Here is an 18,086-nt window from a genome sequence, read left to right on the forward strand (position 1 = left end):
ACTTACAATTATACAACAATTCAACCAAAAATGTTGAATTTATTTTCGTGTGTAAGTAAGACGTAATTCCAAAACGTTTTGAGCTTATTTATCATTGATTTTGCGACGAAAAGCGTAAGCGTTCTGTTTTTAGCACGACCAAGAAAATTTCTGCGGGAAGCCTTCCCATTTAATCCAGCTAATCAGAGAACTTGGCGAATAATTTTAGGTGAAAAGTAAATGTAAAATGTTTCATTTAACTCTTCAGAAACTTTTACAGTACTCAAATGTGTATTTTTCATACATTTTTTAACTTTAAATCTCCGATCACGCTTTGTCAACTTTGCCGGTTGACCTTTTCTTACCTTGTTTTCGGTCCGATTCCTTTATTTAAAGCATTTTATCAAGCACTTTATAAAAGAATGGAATAAATTAACTAATTTAGAAACATTTGAAGCCAATTCACCGCTATTTTGAGGAAAAAAAAAATTCAAACTTCGAATGGTGTTAGCTGTTTCTTACGAATACCTGCCATTTTAAAGAAATAAACACAATATTGAGGAATAAATAAACAAAAAATTAAAGTCAAATGACTTTTAAGGTCAACGCAAAGTAAAAATAATAATAAAACGAGCTGATGTGTGCATGACTTCCTTTTACTCCAGTTTAATGTCAATCTTCATTATTGGCAATTCTAATGGGATTCAATTGTTTACTCTCTAAATATCACCAACAGTGGCCATATTGAAACCAAATTTAAAAAAAAAATCGCTAAATTTGTCGCCAAGTTGGCGACAAAACTTGGCGACCAAAAGACTGGCGATGTATCGCCAAGTGCCCGTCAAATTATAACACCACTTGAGTTTACATCGAAATTAATAATGATTTCCCCCCAAAAAGGGGCAAATGATCCCCTTAAAAACATCCGAAAGCAACCAAAATTGAAGGTGCACAACTAGGCCCCACTAGAAGTCTACGTACCAAATTTCAACTTTCTAGGGCATACCGTTTTTGAGTTATGCGAGATACACATACACACATACGCACATACAAACGTACATACAGACGTCATGAGAAAATTCGTTATAATTAACTCGGGGGTCGTCAAAATTGATATTTCGGGTGTCTGTAAGTTCCTAGGCATATATCCACGTGTGGTCGGGTCGAAAAAAAAAAAAACTCCACATTCATTCGGGGATTAGAAAAATGGAAATTAAGGCCGATTTTTGAGTGAAATTTTTTTTTTTTTTTTTTTGCGAATACAATACTTCCTTTTTTGTAAAAGGAAGTAAAAACATATGAAAGTTCTAATTATGAATTTCTTCGAAAATATTTGAGTGTACGATGACTTTTGTGGCGTATTATTTCCCAGTTTCCCGTTTTTTGACTCATTTCAAAAAGAAGATCCGTCAATATTTTGAAAAAACTACTGGATTGTATTTAGAATGACATGAGGAATGATGTGAAAAAGTATTGGACTTCATTGAAGAGCCAGTTGAAAAAGCGAATTGGACTTCATATTCGAATTCATTTTCGCGTTATTTTGGTTTTAGTAAAAAATTTCTAAGTGTACGAACATTTTTGGGAGCCACTGTATGTTAAGCGTATGAGAACATGCTCACTTCTTTTTTAATATAAATTTACATCCCTGAAATTCAAGTTCACGGTGGTGAGAGTTCTCAATAACCACCCCACTTGCAGATTTTAAAACAAAATCTATTTTTTTGTTTTTTATAAAAAAACACAACTTCTCTACGGCTGGAAATAAACAAGGAGACTCTCTTGTATCATGGGAAATAAAATATGATGTCATTACTGCCATCTGTTAATGAGAAACGGAATTTTGTCTTTGGGTAACGGAGGTGAGATTTTATTGTGTAACGTAATTCCTTATCCTACTAAAACGAACTAAAACACAAGATAAAAAATTTAAATATACTCAAACAATTAGTATTTGGGACATACTTGTGAAAATAATAATAAATAAATAAATACATACTTTCTATTATACAATTTATTAAGCAACATAAACAGTCACCCTAGGTGTGTGACATGCCACTGAGGTGAGAATTCAAATGTTGTGAACCAAAAATACATTAAAATAAAAAACCTTATTAAAAAATTGTTGTCAGATTTAAATAGATATATTTTTGATGAAATTAAAAAAACTTGCTAAATGAATTGTTCCTTAAACTTTTTACTGTAAAAAGCATGTGAGTGAAAAGTTAAACTTTTAAAAGAATAACCGATACATATATTTTAATGTTACCCAGAATTTTTTTTTTAAAGTAAACCTCAAATGCACTTCATCCTCTGAAATTTATTATGGTTTTAGGGTGTTAGAAGTAATGCGTTCCTTGTGGTAAAGTCGTCCGAGAACTATCCTAGTTGACTTTACATCCAGAGGCTCACAATTCTTTGCATTGAAAAAGGGGTCTCTTAAACCACGAAACACTTGTAAAGAAATTTATTCATTTCGTGTTTTACGGTATTAGCCAATTACACTTTTTCTACTTTGTACACTACTGTTACTTAATTGCACAAAGGTATTTATTTATTCATTCCTTATTTTACCGTATTTGCCAATTATGCCTTTTCTACTTTGTTTATTATTGTTATTTTGTTACACAAAGGTCCGTTTAGAATTTTACGGTATTAGCCAATTTCTGTAAAAAGCCACACCAGACACCACATTACTATAATACTTTGTATACTCACATACAGATAGATTTAAAACGAGCATGTCTTTCACACTTAAATTTTTCATCTAAAAATGTACCAACTGCAAATTTTAAATTAAATTCAGTTTCTTCATTCCGTCCTCCGTCAAAATGTACTTAAAACACCGCCTTAAGGTTAGCACCGGCCTCTAAAACCTATTACAACCCTTGAGCTCTCACAGTATTGGTTCACGTAAGGTGGAAAAATGGACATGCAATCCTCCTATTACAAGTCCGATTATACCAACCCAACCCGAAGCGTCTGGAAGAATCCACACAGCTGTTTTCTTTCCCACGATTTATAAGGAAAAAATAGACGTCATTTTCACGAGAACATAGAAAACTTCCGAGTCTTGAAAGTGTTTGATCGTGTTCGACAGAAATTTCTTGGCGCGATTTGTGTTCGTGTTACTATACAGTAAACAATCATTGTTCCGGACTTTACTAAACCTGACTTCGCTCAATCCGGACAGAAATGTAGATGTTCATATCCTCATATATATAATAGACATTGTTCGAGTAACACTCCTGACGTCATCAACAATGAAACTCGCTCCACGACATGATAATTTGATAATATGTTTTGGTAGTATTTAACATGCAGGGAAAGGCTTTATTTTGACGAGGCTGAACTGGATCCGTAATCTGAACTGTTTTACTGGTAAGGCTGCGTCATTTCAGGGGAAGAGAGAAACGAAAAAGCGGTTAACAATGAACGCTATCTACTGGAGTTTAGGGTTAATTAACTGGAGTTTGTGTTATCAACTATTAACATATCACTAAACAGGCAATTGCTTCGTTCAAATGTAGAAGCAATTTTCACCCGTCACATCTTGACGGGCGATTTTCTAGTTGTATAAGTAAGAGGCAAGTTAGCGCAATAATAGGGTCAGATGGAGGAAAGTGGGCCCATGGGGTAAAGTATGTCTATAATGAAAAAATCTACTTTTCTCTTTTCTAGTTAAGACATTTAGTTAATTCTATTTATTTTATGAGGTGTTTTCTGAGCTGAGGTCGCACCGTGAAAGAAGTGAGGTATCAAAATATGATCTTGTTTTGGATAATATGAGCGTTAAGAGCAACATGTAAGTTTTGTTTAGAGCTATGTAATAGATGTTTTACTAAAAGAGAAACAAAATTTTGGGTGCGTATAATCTCTATTCTTTGTTCGGTATGAAAATAAAAGCACTTAGTAATGATTGTTACATTTAAACGAAATGTATTTGAATGTTGAAATGTATGATAACATTGGTTTGGGTTTGTCACTTAGTATTGTTTGTTACAAAGGAAAGAGTTTTTTTTGGCAGTTGCTGTTTTGCTGTGAAATCATAGCTTGTGCTACTAAAAAATGATTAACATTTTTTCCTACGAGTAAATAAAATTAATTTCTATCGGCTGAAATGCCCATGTTTTCTTTGTATTGTGGTGACTAAATGACGTTCTCTTTATCAGGAAGTCATGATATTGTCAATAATGAACCATGATGTATATTACCATGTGATAATGTTTCATTTCTCTCCTTTCCATGGCGGACGAGTGCTGAGTTTGTGCGCGTAAGATACAGGGTGTCCTGAAAAAGACTGTCTGTTTTCAAAAATTTATAACAGGAAAACGGTAAATGATAAACAAATAATTCTTGCAGAAATTCATGTGGTGGGCGCTAAATTCCCGCCCCACTGAGTTTCAAATTTTAGTTGAAAATTTTTCCAATAGATGGGGCTGCAGATAGTAAGCCCGTAAATTAAAAAAAAAGAAAAGACAGAAAATTACATCATAATTTTTCGAAAATAATGAACAAAAGAACGAAACAATATTTTCAAACAATCGTCGCCTGTAATCCCATGTCGCAATCGGAGGAAAAATCGGTGAATTTCAATTCTTCTTTTTTGATTTACCGGCTTACTATGTGCAGCGCCATCTATTGAAACATTTTTGAACTAAAATTTGGAACTCTAAGGGAAAACATTTAACGCCCACCACATGAATTTTCTGAAAGAACTTTTTTTTTTTTAAATCACTAACCGTTCTTCTGTTATAAATTTTTGAAAACAGTCAGTCTTTTTCAGGACACCCTGTATCAACTTTCTTGTTTGACTTACTGGGAATATACTGTTCGACTGCGGGCTGAGTCTTCTCCAGGCGAGAGCGTTCTTTTTACACGTTTGGGAATGTTGTCATAAAAAGTAGCCCGAGTCGTTTGGAACATTTTATACAATATTTGAGTGCTAATTATGCAGTGCTTTCCTGGGGTTATCGTTCTTTTTTGCTTTGCAGGGTACTTCCAATGTACTCGCCCTTAAGTTAGTTGACTTTTTATGTTGGTTTCAATCCCCACCGACATCAGCCTTGCAATAACTATGCAATGTTTAAGAAATTTTCTTCAGCTTTGAATCAATGAATGAAACAAAACTTTTTAAATACGAGTGGGACAGTCAAAAATATACAAGTTAGGGATCAAAATTACCTCTGAATGACTACTCGCAATAACTATCGATTTCAGAAGAAACGTTCCCGAAACATTTCGAAATTGTTTGACTTTTTATGTTTGTCTCAAACCCCACCAACATCGACCTCACAATAACTATGCTATGCTTAAGAAATTTTCTTTAGCTTTAAATCAATAAATGAAACAACATTTTTTAAATATGAGTGAGACAGTTAAAAATATACAAATTCTGGTTCAAAATTACACTTGAATGACTACTCGTAATAACTATCGATTTCAAAAGCAACGTCTCCAAAACAATCGGAAATTGTTTGACTTTTTATGTAGGTCTCAAACTCCACCAACATCAACCTCACAATAACTATGTAATGCTTAAGAAATTTTCTTCAGCTTCAAATTAATAAAAGAAATCAACACTTTTTAAATATGAGTCGGACAGCCAGAAATATACAAATTCTGGATCCAAATTAACCTTCAAAGACTACTTGCAATAACTATCGATTTCAGAAGCAACGTCTCCGAAACAGTTCGAAATTGTTTGACTTTTCATATTGGTCTCAAACCCCACCAACATCAAACTGACAATAAGTATGCAATACTTATGAAATTTTCTTCAGCTTTAAATCAATAAATGAAACAACACTACTTAAATACGAGTGGGACAGTCAAAAATATACAAATTCTGGATCAAAATTACCCTTTCTTTCAATGACTACTCGTAATAACTATCGATTTCAGAAGCAACGTTCCCGAAACAGATCGAAATTGTTTGACGGTTTCCAAAAGAAAACTCAAAGCAAGTAGCCTCATCTCATGTGCCAAGTCGGGAATTGTTCGGAAGCAGTTGCTTTTCATATTTCCAACAGCAGCCCCGCGCACACTTTTGTTCACTTCAATAAGCCCTTTCTCGCCGACTCGAAATATAATTAAATGATTTTCCAATGCGAAACGTCATTAATATCGTATTTTTCGCACAGTGCTAAATTAATTTTCAGGGTTTCCCGTTCTCTTTGTGACTTAATTAGAGCGGCGTTATCTTTTAATAGCAGGCAATTTCCCCGCTACTCCATCTGTTAAGCCCCGAAAACCGCAGAATGTTTGATTTTTACGCGAGTCTCTTTTTGGTTTGTGTGTTAATTAAGACGGTTGTCGAGAGATTGTGAAACCTTTGATGGTGTTAAATGAACGAAAGATTCCTCGTCTTGCTTTGGCAACAACTTGAATGAAATTAGTTTACTGTTTAGGCAGGTGAGCTGTGTTGCTTTTTCGTTGGGAAAAGAAGTCGACTTTGGGCATAGAAATGTCTTCCCATCTTGAATTTGTCCAAACTTTTGCAATGCTTATCAATTGATTTCGGAATGCTTTCGATGAAGAACTAGCCATTTGGAAGTTGTGAGCGTTGTGATATGGACTCTTTGTGAGAGAATTTAAAAAGAAGCAATATACGAACAGAAAAGTAAGGTCTTAATTTACAGACGATTGCGAAGTTGCCAATGTTTATTTGAAATAAATATATTGTGTAAGAAAATGATGTTTACCTTAGGGCGGAAATTTGACGTGATAAAATAATGCTTTTTTAGCAAAAACTAGCTTATTAGATTCAAGTAGTTTTTCTCTCAGAAGTTGTCTTTATTTAATTAGAGTAATAGCATCTAGATGTACATCTAAGACTACCGTGGGAAGTATCTGTAGAAATGAATTCTTGACACATTTGAAGAAACGCATTTTGGATTCCACCCTAACAATAGTGAAATATTGGAATTCAATGTTTTGTTCGTGCATTGTTTTCAGTGGAAACCAAATAATAAAGCTTGTGAAATAAAGCTAAAGTACAATAGATGACAAAAATGAAAAAAAAAAAAAAAAATCAAGAGGAAAAAAATAAAATAAATTGCAGTTACTGCGTGGGTGGGTTCCGGCACCAATTCACCCTTATATATATATATGTATATATACAGGGTGATTATAATTACAGTTCCACTTTCAAAACGCTGTAAAAATAAAACCACTGGTCAGAATGACCTCAAATTTCAACGGAATATTATCGAAGAAGGGGGAAAACGTATGACAAAAAGAAAAATAAATAGTTGGAATTTTTAGCAATAGATGGCGCTGCAAGTGTCAGAATATGTAAATCAAAACACCTGTCATGCGCCCGACTCATATAAACTGTTATAAAAACGCCAAATACACGTTTTTTTCCTCATTTCGCATCTGAGAAGTTCACTATGACTGTCTCAATGAAAGACCTGGCAGTCCCGATCACCTGATCTTAAGCCGTATGACTTCTGGATATGGGGCTATCTGAAAGCTGTTGTGTTCAGTGCTCCGATTGCAAACTTTGCTGAGCTGAAGGCATGCATTACGCAACAGATTCTAAACGTGTCCCGGAAACACTTCAATCAGTCTTGGAACATGCTGATGCTATTTCTCGATTTCAACTTGTTACAGAAAACGAGGTATATTATACTGAACATCTTTTGCGCCAGTCTCACGAAAATTAAAGACCGATTTGATTTTTACTGATGCTTTTTATGCGGTTTTCGGCCTCAGGACAATTAAAAACCAATTTTTCCCATCCAATGTGATATGACCTTTCCGTGTTGGATGGGCTTACTTAACTAACAGTGTCACACCAATACCCTAGTGCACGCTGAGTAGTACGGAGTTTAAACGTATAGTTTACACCAGTGTTGGGCATTAATCAACTAAATCCTCTATCGACTAAAGTAATCTGACTCCCATTTAGTTCAGACTAATATTTTAAAAATTTAATTCAATTGCAGACGAAGATTAACGTTAGTTTAAACTAACTCGTTAGTTGACTAAAAAAACTAATTTAGTTCTGATTGATTTAGTTCAGATTAAAGTAATCAAATTGAATTTAATCAAACTAATTTAATCAGATTGATTTAGTCAACTAAAGTAATCAGATTAAATTTCGTCAGATTAAAATTTATACTAAATCTAATCGGATTGAAATAAATCTACACTGTTAAAACTACAGATTGCGTTTGGATTCTTTAAGGGGTTCCTTTCTCTTCTCCCCCCCCAAAGAATATTAAGTAGCTCCTAATGTGTCACGGGGGGGGGGGGACATTGGGGGTTGGGGGGCTGCCCCCCTTACCGATTTAAGACCTTAAAAATCAATAATTTTCAATAACATCCCCTTTGGAGTGACGCTGTTTGCAACATGACCCACACTACCCCCCCCCGCCCCCATTTGGTATATAATACTGCTTTTGGTCTTTATCTTTTATCTTCTTTATCTTTACTAATAATAAAGCTGAAAGTCTCTCTGTCCGGAGGATGTCTGGATGTCTGTAGGATGTCTGTGACGCGCATAGCGCCTAAACCGTTCGGCCGATTTTCATGAAATTTGGCACAAAGTTAGTTTGTTGCATAGTGGTGTGCACCTCGAAGCGATTTTTCGAAAATTCGATTTTATGAATTTTCTATTAAAATTTTAAGCCCTTTTTCACATAATCTTTACTAATAATAAAGCTGAAATTCTCTCTGTTCGGAGGATGTCTGGATGTCTGTAGGATGTCTGGATGTCTGAATCTCTGTGACGCGCATAGCGCCTAGACCGTTCGGCCGATTTTCATGAAATTTGGCCCAAAGTTAGTTTGTTGCGTAGTGGTGTGCACCTCGAAGCGATTTTTCGAAAATTCGATTTTGTTCTTTTTCTATTCCAATTTTAAGCCCATTTTTCAGAAATTTTATAAAATGGGAAAGAATTTGTTCTGAAAATTATCTTTCTTTATCTTTCTCCTTTTATTTTCTTTTTAAATAACAAACCTGAAAGTCTCTCTGTATGGATGTTTGGATCTCTGTGACGCGCATAGCGCCTAGACCGTTCAGCCGATTTTCATGAAATTTGACACACAATTAGTTTGAAACATGGGGGTGTGCACCTCGAAGCGATTTTTCGAAAATTCCATTTTATTTATTTTCTATTAAAATTTTAAGCCCTTTTTCACTATCTTTAATAATAATAAAGCTGAAATTCTCTCTGTCCGGAGGATATCTGGATGTCTGGATCTTTGTGACGCGCATAGCGCCTAGACCGTTCGGCCGATTTTCATGAAATTTGACACACAATTAGTTTGAAACATGGGGGTGTGTACCTCAAAGCGATTTTTCAAAAATTCCATTTTATTTATTTTCTATTAAAATTTTAAGCCCTTTTTCACTATCTTTAATAATAATAAAGCTGAAATTCTCTCTGTCTGGAGGATGTCTGGATGTCTGAATCTCTGTGATGCGCATAGCGCTTAGACTGTTCGGCCGATTTTCATGAAATTTGGCAAAGTTAGTTTGTATCATGGGGGTGTGCACCTCGAAGCGATTTTTCGAAAATTCGATGTAGTTCTTTTTCTATTCCGATTTTAGGAACAAAATTATCATAAGATGGACGAGATTACCATAACGTGGAACCATAACATGGGCATAAGCCAATTGGCGATAAAATTCACCATACATTATTTGTAAATATACAGGCGGACCAAAAGACCTTTTAATTTTCTATTACGGGCAAAGCCGTGCGGGTACCACTAGTACTGGAATAAAGGCTTGATTTTTTTCATATCCAGATAGCCGATGCCTATTCCTTATTGCAGTTACTTATATGAAGGGATGCCCCCCTCTCAAAAAGAAATTCACTCCACTCAAATTATGGGGGGTGGTTAAAAACGCGAAAATTTTCCAAAAACAAACCTTAAAATTTTGAAGTCTGCGCCACCCGCCCCACTAATTCCCCCCCCCCCTGTAGGCCACACCACTTCTGATCTTATTCGAATAAAATGCTTGAATTTTTTAATCCAGATGGCCGATGCTTGTTCTGTTTCAAAGTAACTTACTTAAGGGGATACCCCCCTTAGATTGAACCCCCCTGAAATTACGGGGGAAGTGGGCTCCCCCAAAAAAACATAAGTACAAATTTTTTTCAAAAACAAGCGCTTAAAATTTTAAGTTTGAACCAACCTCTCCACTGACCACGCCCCCCCCCCCCCCGTAGACCGCACTGCTTCTGGTTTTATTGGAATAAAATGCTTGAATTTTTTAAATCCAGATGGCTGATGCATGGTCTGTTTCTGAGTAACTTACGTAAGGGGATACCCCTCCTTAAATAAGAAAGTCCCTCATATTCTGGGGGGCTCCCCCACCTTCAAATAAGCTATTAAAACACGAAAATTTTTCAAAAACACACCTTCCAAATTTGAAGTCGGCGCCACGGACCCCGTTAGTCTGGATCACCGGATAATCCGGCTCGATCGATTTGATCGATTTCCCTTTACATTTAAGGAGCGATCGTCAAAATTCCATAATAATTAAATATTTATTTAACCTTCTCACGGGCAAGACCGTGTTATGTCGTTGATTGAGTTCCATTTTCTTCGCAATGCAACTTTTGAATCAATTTGTTTTACTCGATAGGGAAAAAATTGAACTGTCACAGGAGAAGATTACACACTTTGTAATAACAAAGTAGACATGTTTACTGTTTATTTGTAATTCTATGTGTTTCCTTTTAAGGTGATTTTCAGTGAGTATGTTTTATTTTGTTTTGTTTTTTTCATTCTCCGGATTTTCGATATTCCGGATTGGGTCGGATTCCAATTAATTCAAATTATCGAGGTTCTACTGTAATGCCCCCCCCCCCAACAAAAAAAATTCAAAAAGATTATTACATTTTCTCATGGTTTCGATATTTTTTTGTATTTTTCAAGCAAACGTTCAAAATTTTCCCCGCGGGGTGGGGGGGGGGGGGGAGCGGGTCCTGACCTTCATGACCCCTCTTTGTATCTGCAATTGACATACACTTGGACATAAAAATATACATCTGTACACCAATATACTCGGGATAACAAGTTACACTTATATACTCGTATATACACGTATTTACTTGTGTTTGCACGTACTTTGATGTACATACACGTGGCAAATACAAAATTAGTGTGTAAACGTATATACTCAGATTAACACGTTTACATACGTGTATACACGCACATACTTGTATATACACGTACTTACTCGTATATACACGCATTAACTCGTGTATGCATCATAAATATGTATTTTAACTTACAAATACAAATGTACGTCTGTACACGAGTATACTCGGATTAAACAAGTATCTATACGCATATTCTCGTCTGTACACGTACAAACTCGAAAATACAAGTATTTTTTCTTATATGCACGCATGAATATATATATATATACACGTTTAAAAGCTAATTTACCTCTGTACACGAGTACACTTGGGGTAACACGTATCTATACGCATATTCTCGTGTGTACAAGTACACACTCGTATATGCACGCATTTACTCGTGCAAAAATGCATAAATATGCATATACGCGTAGAAATACAAATGTACCATTGTACACGAGTATACTCAGATTAAACACGTATCTATGTCTTTTTTCGTGTGGAATCGCACTTTCTCGTTTGCACACGTATTTTCTCGTATATGCATGCATAAATATGTATATAAACGTTTAAATACAAATTTACCTTTGTACGCGAATTTAGTCGGGTTAACACGTATCCATACACAAATTCTAGTATGTACACGAACATACTCGTATATACAAGTATTTACTTGTGTTTGCACACATAAATAAGTATACAGGGTGTATCAGTACAGCGTTTACATACTTTCAGGGCAGATACAGTGCACCTAGACGCGATAGTGACGACACAAAGCGTGAGACAGGGCACGATTAAGAGGAGAAAACATGTTTATTATTTTTAATGCAGCAAAAATACTGCTAAGATTTGTCTGGTGCATACAACAGATGTTGCTACGTAAACCGAAGCATCAGATGACGGTGCATGCGCACACGTGGTTTTTGTTCCACCAGGAAGTCCGGGACCCGCCCGGTATTTTTGCTAAATTTCGATATTACGGGCAGGGTCGTAATTTCGAACACCTTCTTTGATGATGATCGTTGGCCCCTTAATTTTATTTTTCCTTAGTTTTTTGCTGTACTAAAGATTCTGAACACGTTCTCTTCTCTTATTCGTGTTTTGTCTTTTTGGTAATTGGTGTTGTCACTACCGCGCCAGGAAAGTGTTTCCGACCATGCATTGCTATGTGTTTCCCCCCCGTCTAGGTGTACTCTATCTGCCCTGAAAGTCTGTAAACGCTGTACTGATAAACATTGTGTACACTTAGAAGTTTGAATATAAATACGTGCACTAATAGACTCGGGAAATACGTATTTATACGTAAAATTTCGTGTTTACACTTACGAACTCGTATATACACGTATTTACTTCTCTTTGCACGTAGAGATACAAAATTCCTGTAGACACGAATATACTCAGGTTAACACGTACAGCTCCGTATATACACGTACACACTCGTATATACACGTACTTACTCGTATATACACGTACTTACTCGTATATACACGTACGTACTCGTATATACACGTACTAACTCGTGTATGCACGCATAAATATGTATTTTAACCAAAAATACAAATGTACCTCTCTACTTGAGTATACTCGGGTAAAAAACGTATCTATACGCATATTCTTGTGTGTGCACGTACATACTCGTATATACTTGTATTTTCTCATGTATGCACGCATAAAAATGTATATGCAATCTTAAATACAAATGTACCTCTACACACGAGTATACTCGGTGTAACATTTATCTATACGCATATTCTCGTGTAAATACAACGACCTCTACACACGAGTATACTCGGTGTTACATTTATCTATACGCATATACTCGTGTGAATACGTGCATACTCGTATTCTCTTATATGCACGCATAAATATGTATATACAAAGCAAATTTCTCTGTACACGAGTATATTCGGGTTAAAAAGTATCTATACACATATTCTCTCGTGTGTTCACGTACATACTCGTTTATACACGTATTTATTTATGTATAATTGCACAAATATGCATATACACATAGAAATACAAATGTACCATTGTACACAAGTATACTCGGGCTAAAAAAAGAACCTAGACATCTATTCTCGGTTGTACACGAACTTACTCGAATATACACGTATTTTCTCGTATATGCATGCATAAATATGTATATATACGTTTAAATACAAATTTACCTCTGTTCACGAGTATACTCGGATTAACACGTATCCATACGTATATTTCTTTGTGTATACGTATATACTCGTGTATACATGTATTTACTCGTGTATGCACAAATAAATTTGTACATACACTTAGAAATTAAACATATCTCCGTGAACAAATATACTCGGGATAACACGTATTTTTACGTATAAACTCGTGTTTACAAATATGTATCGTATATACACATATTTACTTGTGTTCACACGTACTTGTAGGTATATACACGTAGAAATACAAAACTCCTGTATACACGAATATCGTCGAGTCAACACGTATATACACGTATATGTACAAAAATACTCGTATGTACACGTAGTTACTCGTATATACACGTAAAACTCGTGTATGCACGCATAAATATGTATTTTAGCATACAAGTACAAATGTACCTCTGTACACGAGTATACTCGGGTTAAACACGTATCTATACGCATATTCTCGTGCGTACATGAACATACTCGTATATACTTGTCTTTTCTCGTATATGCACGCATAAAAGTGCATGTACTAGATTAAATACGAATTCACCTCTGTGCACGAGTATACTCGGGTTAACACGTATCTATATGCATATTCTCGTGTGTACTCGAACATACTTGTATATACACGTACTTTCTCGTATATGCACGCTTAAATATGTATATAAACGTAGAAATACAAATGTAGCTCTTTACACGAGTATACTCGGGGTAACACATATCTATACGCATATTCTCATGTGTACACGTATATACACGTATCTTCGCTTGTGTGCACGCATAAATATGTATATACACAATTAAAAGCAAATTTACCTCTGTACACGAGTATACTCGAGGTAACACGTATATATACGCATAATCGTGTGTACACGTACATACTCGTATATACACGTATTTACTCGTTTATAAACGCATAAATATGCACATACACGTAGAAATACAAATGTGCCATGTTACACGAGTATACTCGGGTTAAAGAAGTATCTATAAGACTATTATCATGTGTGCACGTATTTACTCGTATATACACGTGTTTTCTCGTATATGCATGCATCGATATGAAAATACACGTTTAAATAGAAATTTACCTCTGTACACGAGTATACTCGGGGTAACACGTATGTGTAAGTATATTCTCGTGTGTACATGAACATACTTGTATATACACGTACCTTCTCGTATATGCACAATTAAATATATATATATATAAACGTAGAAATACAAATGTACCTCTTTACACGAGTATACTCGAAGTAACACGTATCTATACGCATATTCTCATGTGTACACGTATATACACGTATCTTAGCTTGTGTGTACGCATAAATATGTATATACACAATTAAAAGCAAATTTACCTCTGTACACGAGTATACTCGGGGTAACACGTATCTATACGCATAATCGTGTGTACACGTACATACTCGTATATACACGTATTTACTCGTTTATAAACGCATAAATATGCACATACACGTAGAAATACAAATGTGCCATGTTACACGAGTATACTCGGGTTAAAGAAGTATCTATAAGACTATTATCATGTGTGCACGTATTTACTCGTATATACACGTGTTTTCTCGTATATGCATGCATCGATATGAAAATACACGTTTAAATAGAAATTTACCTCGGTACACGAGTATACTCGGGGTAACACGTATGTGTAAGTATATTCTCGTGTGTACATGAACATACTTGTATATACACGTACCTTCTCGTATATGCACAATTAAATATATATATATATAAACGTAGAAATACAAATGTACCTCTTTACACGAGTATACTCGAAGTAACACGTATCTATACGCATATTCTCATGTGTACACGTATATACACGTATCTTAGCTTGTGTGTACGCATAAATATGTATATACACAATTAAAAGCAAATTTACCTCTGTACACGAGTATACTCGGGGTAACACGTATCTATACGCATAATCGTGTGTACACGTACATACTCGCATATACACGTATTTACTCGCTTATAAACGCATAAATATGCACATACACGTAGAAATACAAATGTGCCATCTTACACGAGTATACTCGGGTTAAACACGTATCTATAAGCCTATTGTCGTGTGTGCACGTACTTACTCGTATATACACGTATTTTCTCGTATATGCCTGCATAAATATGTATATACACGTTTAAATAGAAATGTACCTCTTTACACGAGTATATTCAGGGTAACACATATCTATAAGCATATTCTCGTGTGTGCACGAACATACTTGTATATACACGTACTTTCTCGTATACGCACGCTGGAATATGACGTAGAAATACAAATGTACCTTTTTACACGAGTATACTCGAGGTAACATGTATCTAGACGCATATTCTCATGTGTACACGTACATACTCTTATATACACGTACATACTCGTATATACACGTATTTACTGGTGTATGCACACATAAATATGTATATTTACTTAAAATTTCAAATATACCTCCGTACACGAACATACGCGGGATAACACGTTTATATACGTATATACCCGCACGTAGTCGTATGTACACGCATTAACTCGTGTATGCTTGCATAAATATATATATACACGTAGAAATACAAATGTGCCTCATGTTCATGTGATATTTATATTTTACGAATTTAATCTGAATTAAAAAAGTAATCAAATCAATTTGATTACTTTTAATCTGATTACTTTTAGTTTGATTAAATTCAATCTGATTAATTTAATCTGAACTAAATCAATCAGAACTAAATTAGTTTTTTTAGTCAACTAACAAGTTAGTTTAAACTAACGTTAATCTTCGTCTGAAATTGAATTAAATTTTTAAAATATTAGTCTGAACTAAATGGGAGTCAGATTACTTTAGTCAACTAATCAATCAATTACAAATTTAGTTGATTTTTTTAGTTGATGCCCAACACTGGTTTACACCTTAGGTAATATTTTTTGATTTATTTGTCATTTGTAGTCGACCATTATTAAATATGATGCTTACAGCGCCATCTATTGCTAAAAATTCCAACTATTTATTTTTCTTCTGCCATCAAGTTCCCCCTTCTTCGATAATATTCCGTTGAAGTTTGGCGTCATTCTGACCAGAGGTTTTATTTTTATAGCGCTTTGAAAGTGGAACTTTAATTATAATCTCCCTGTATATATATATATATATATATATATACATATATATATGTATGTGTGTGTGTGTGTGTGTGTGTATGTTTCATACGGAAATGAAAGTACTGGACTTAATAACAGATAGAATCACAAAAAGCTCTTTTTGCCATCACAAATCTGATTTCGAAAAAAAAAAAACTTTTCAAGTTGGCTAAAACTTCAGTTTTGAAAAGAGTTTCGCTAACGCTTCGTAGTAATTAGGAAAAGGGATGATCTAATTTTTAGTTCGTTCCCCCAATTAAAGAATTTTTCTCTCTGGTAGATCACCGAGTTCCCCCCCCCCCCCCAGTAAGCAGCGTTACCTGTAATTAAAAGTGAAAAATGCTTTGCGCGGGTACAAAAAAAAAAAAGATGTGCTACGATTAACTTGTGTGGTATCTCCTGACATTAATCATGGCTCTTACGCAAATCTACAGTCATTAAACTTAGATACAGGAAAGAAAAGTTAATTGTACGCGTGCCAATTTTAGATCGTTTTCCATCTTAAAAGTTTACAAGTTATAAAATGAGCATTTATCAACCATTATAATTGAATGTGCCTTAATTGTGTTCAAGCAATGTAGGAAAATTCGAAGATATTCTCGAGTTAAAAGTAGTTCTTTCGTTTTAGACTAATGGAAGATTATTTTTGGTTTTGTGATCCAATTTTATTGCTTCTCTTTTAAAATTTATGAAAGCAATTGATTTTTTTTTGGGGGGGGGGGGTGGTTTTTTTCTTTTAATTGTTATTTCGCTTATTCAATTACAATAGGTTAAGTTTTTCTATCCCCAAATTGGTGGGGGATAAATCTATTATCTTAGTTAGTCCAAAGTTTCATTCATGTACTTTTTCGACAATATATGTTAAAACAGGTGTATATTAATAACTTTGCTTCCTCTCTCTCTCTCTCTATATATATAGTACGTATGCGTTTTCTCTGTAACGTTTATGACATAAAATATGTGCTTCAGGTACTTTCCCCAATTGAAATAAAATTACCTATGTATTTAAAAAACCAGAATCAAGTTGAAGGGGGAAAAAAAAAGTTTTTTTGATCGCCCTTCATCGCAAATACCAATTGGAGAAAAGCTGTAAATTTCAGAAATTAGTTTAGTTAACTATGTGCACTTAGTTTAAAGATTTTATTGAAAATATCGCTTATATTCACGAAGATATGAGCATTTATTTCAAAGACTCATATTTCAGTTGCAGGTTTTGGCTCATAGCATTCATCATATCTTACCAAACTTTCAGAAAATTTTACAGTATTCAAGAGAAGCGTTATAGTAAGAGTTATTTATTTTTTTAACTTGATGACAAGTAAATTGATTAAAATCCTTATTTATCTATTTATCTACATGCGTTTCTTTACAATCATTTCTATAATGTTTAGCTATATCTGATGACAAAATTTAGCTCCCGTTTCCTTATTAATGCCTACTCAATTACAAGCTTAGTTTTTCAAAAATAAATGCAGCAATTAACACTTACTAATATGCTAAGACAGATTAAGGCTTTTATACATGAAGCACTGGTTCAAGATACCAAAATTTTAGGGGCACCAAATCTGTAGCACAAATTGCACTATAGCAATATGCAAGTTTTAAACCGAGAAATAAAATATTCGCCTTAAAATTTGTAATCTTTTTCGTAAATGCCAAAATTACTCCAGGCTGA

This window comes from Uloborus diversus, chromosome 6, assembly GCF_026930045.1.
Source record: "Uloborus diversus isolate 005 chromosome 6, Udiv.v.3.1, whole genome shotgun sequence".
Lineage (NCBI taxonomy): Eukaryota > Metazoa > Arthropoda > Arachnida > Araneae > Uloboridae > Uloborus > Uloborus diversus.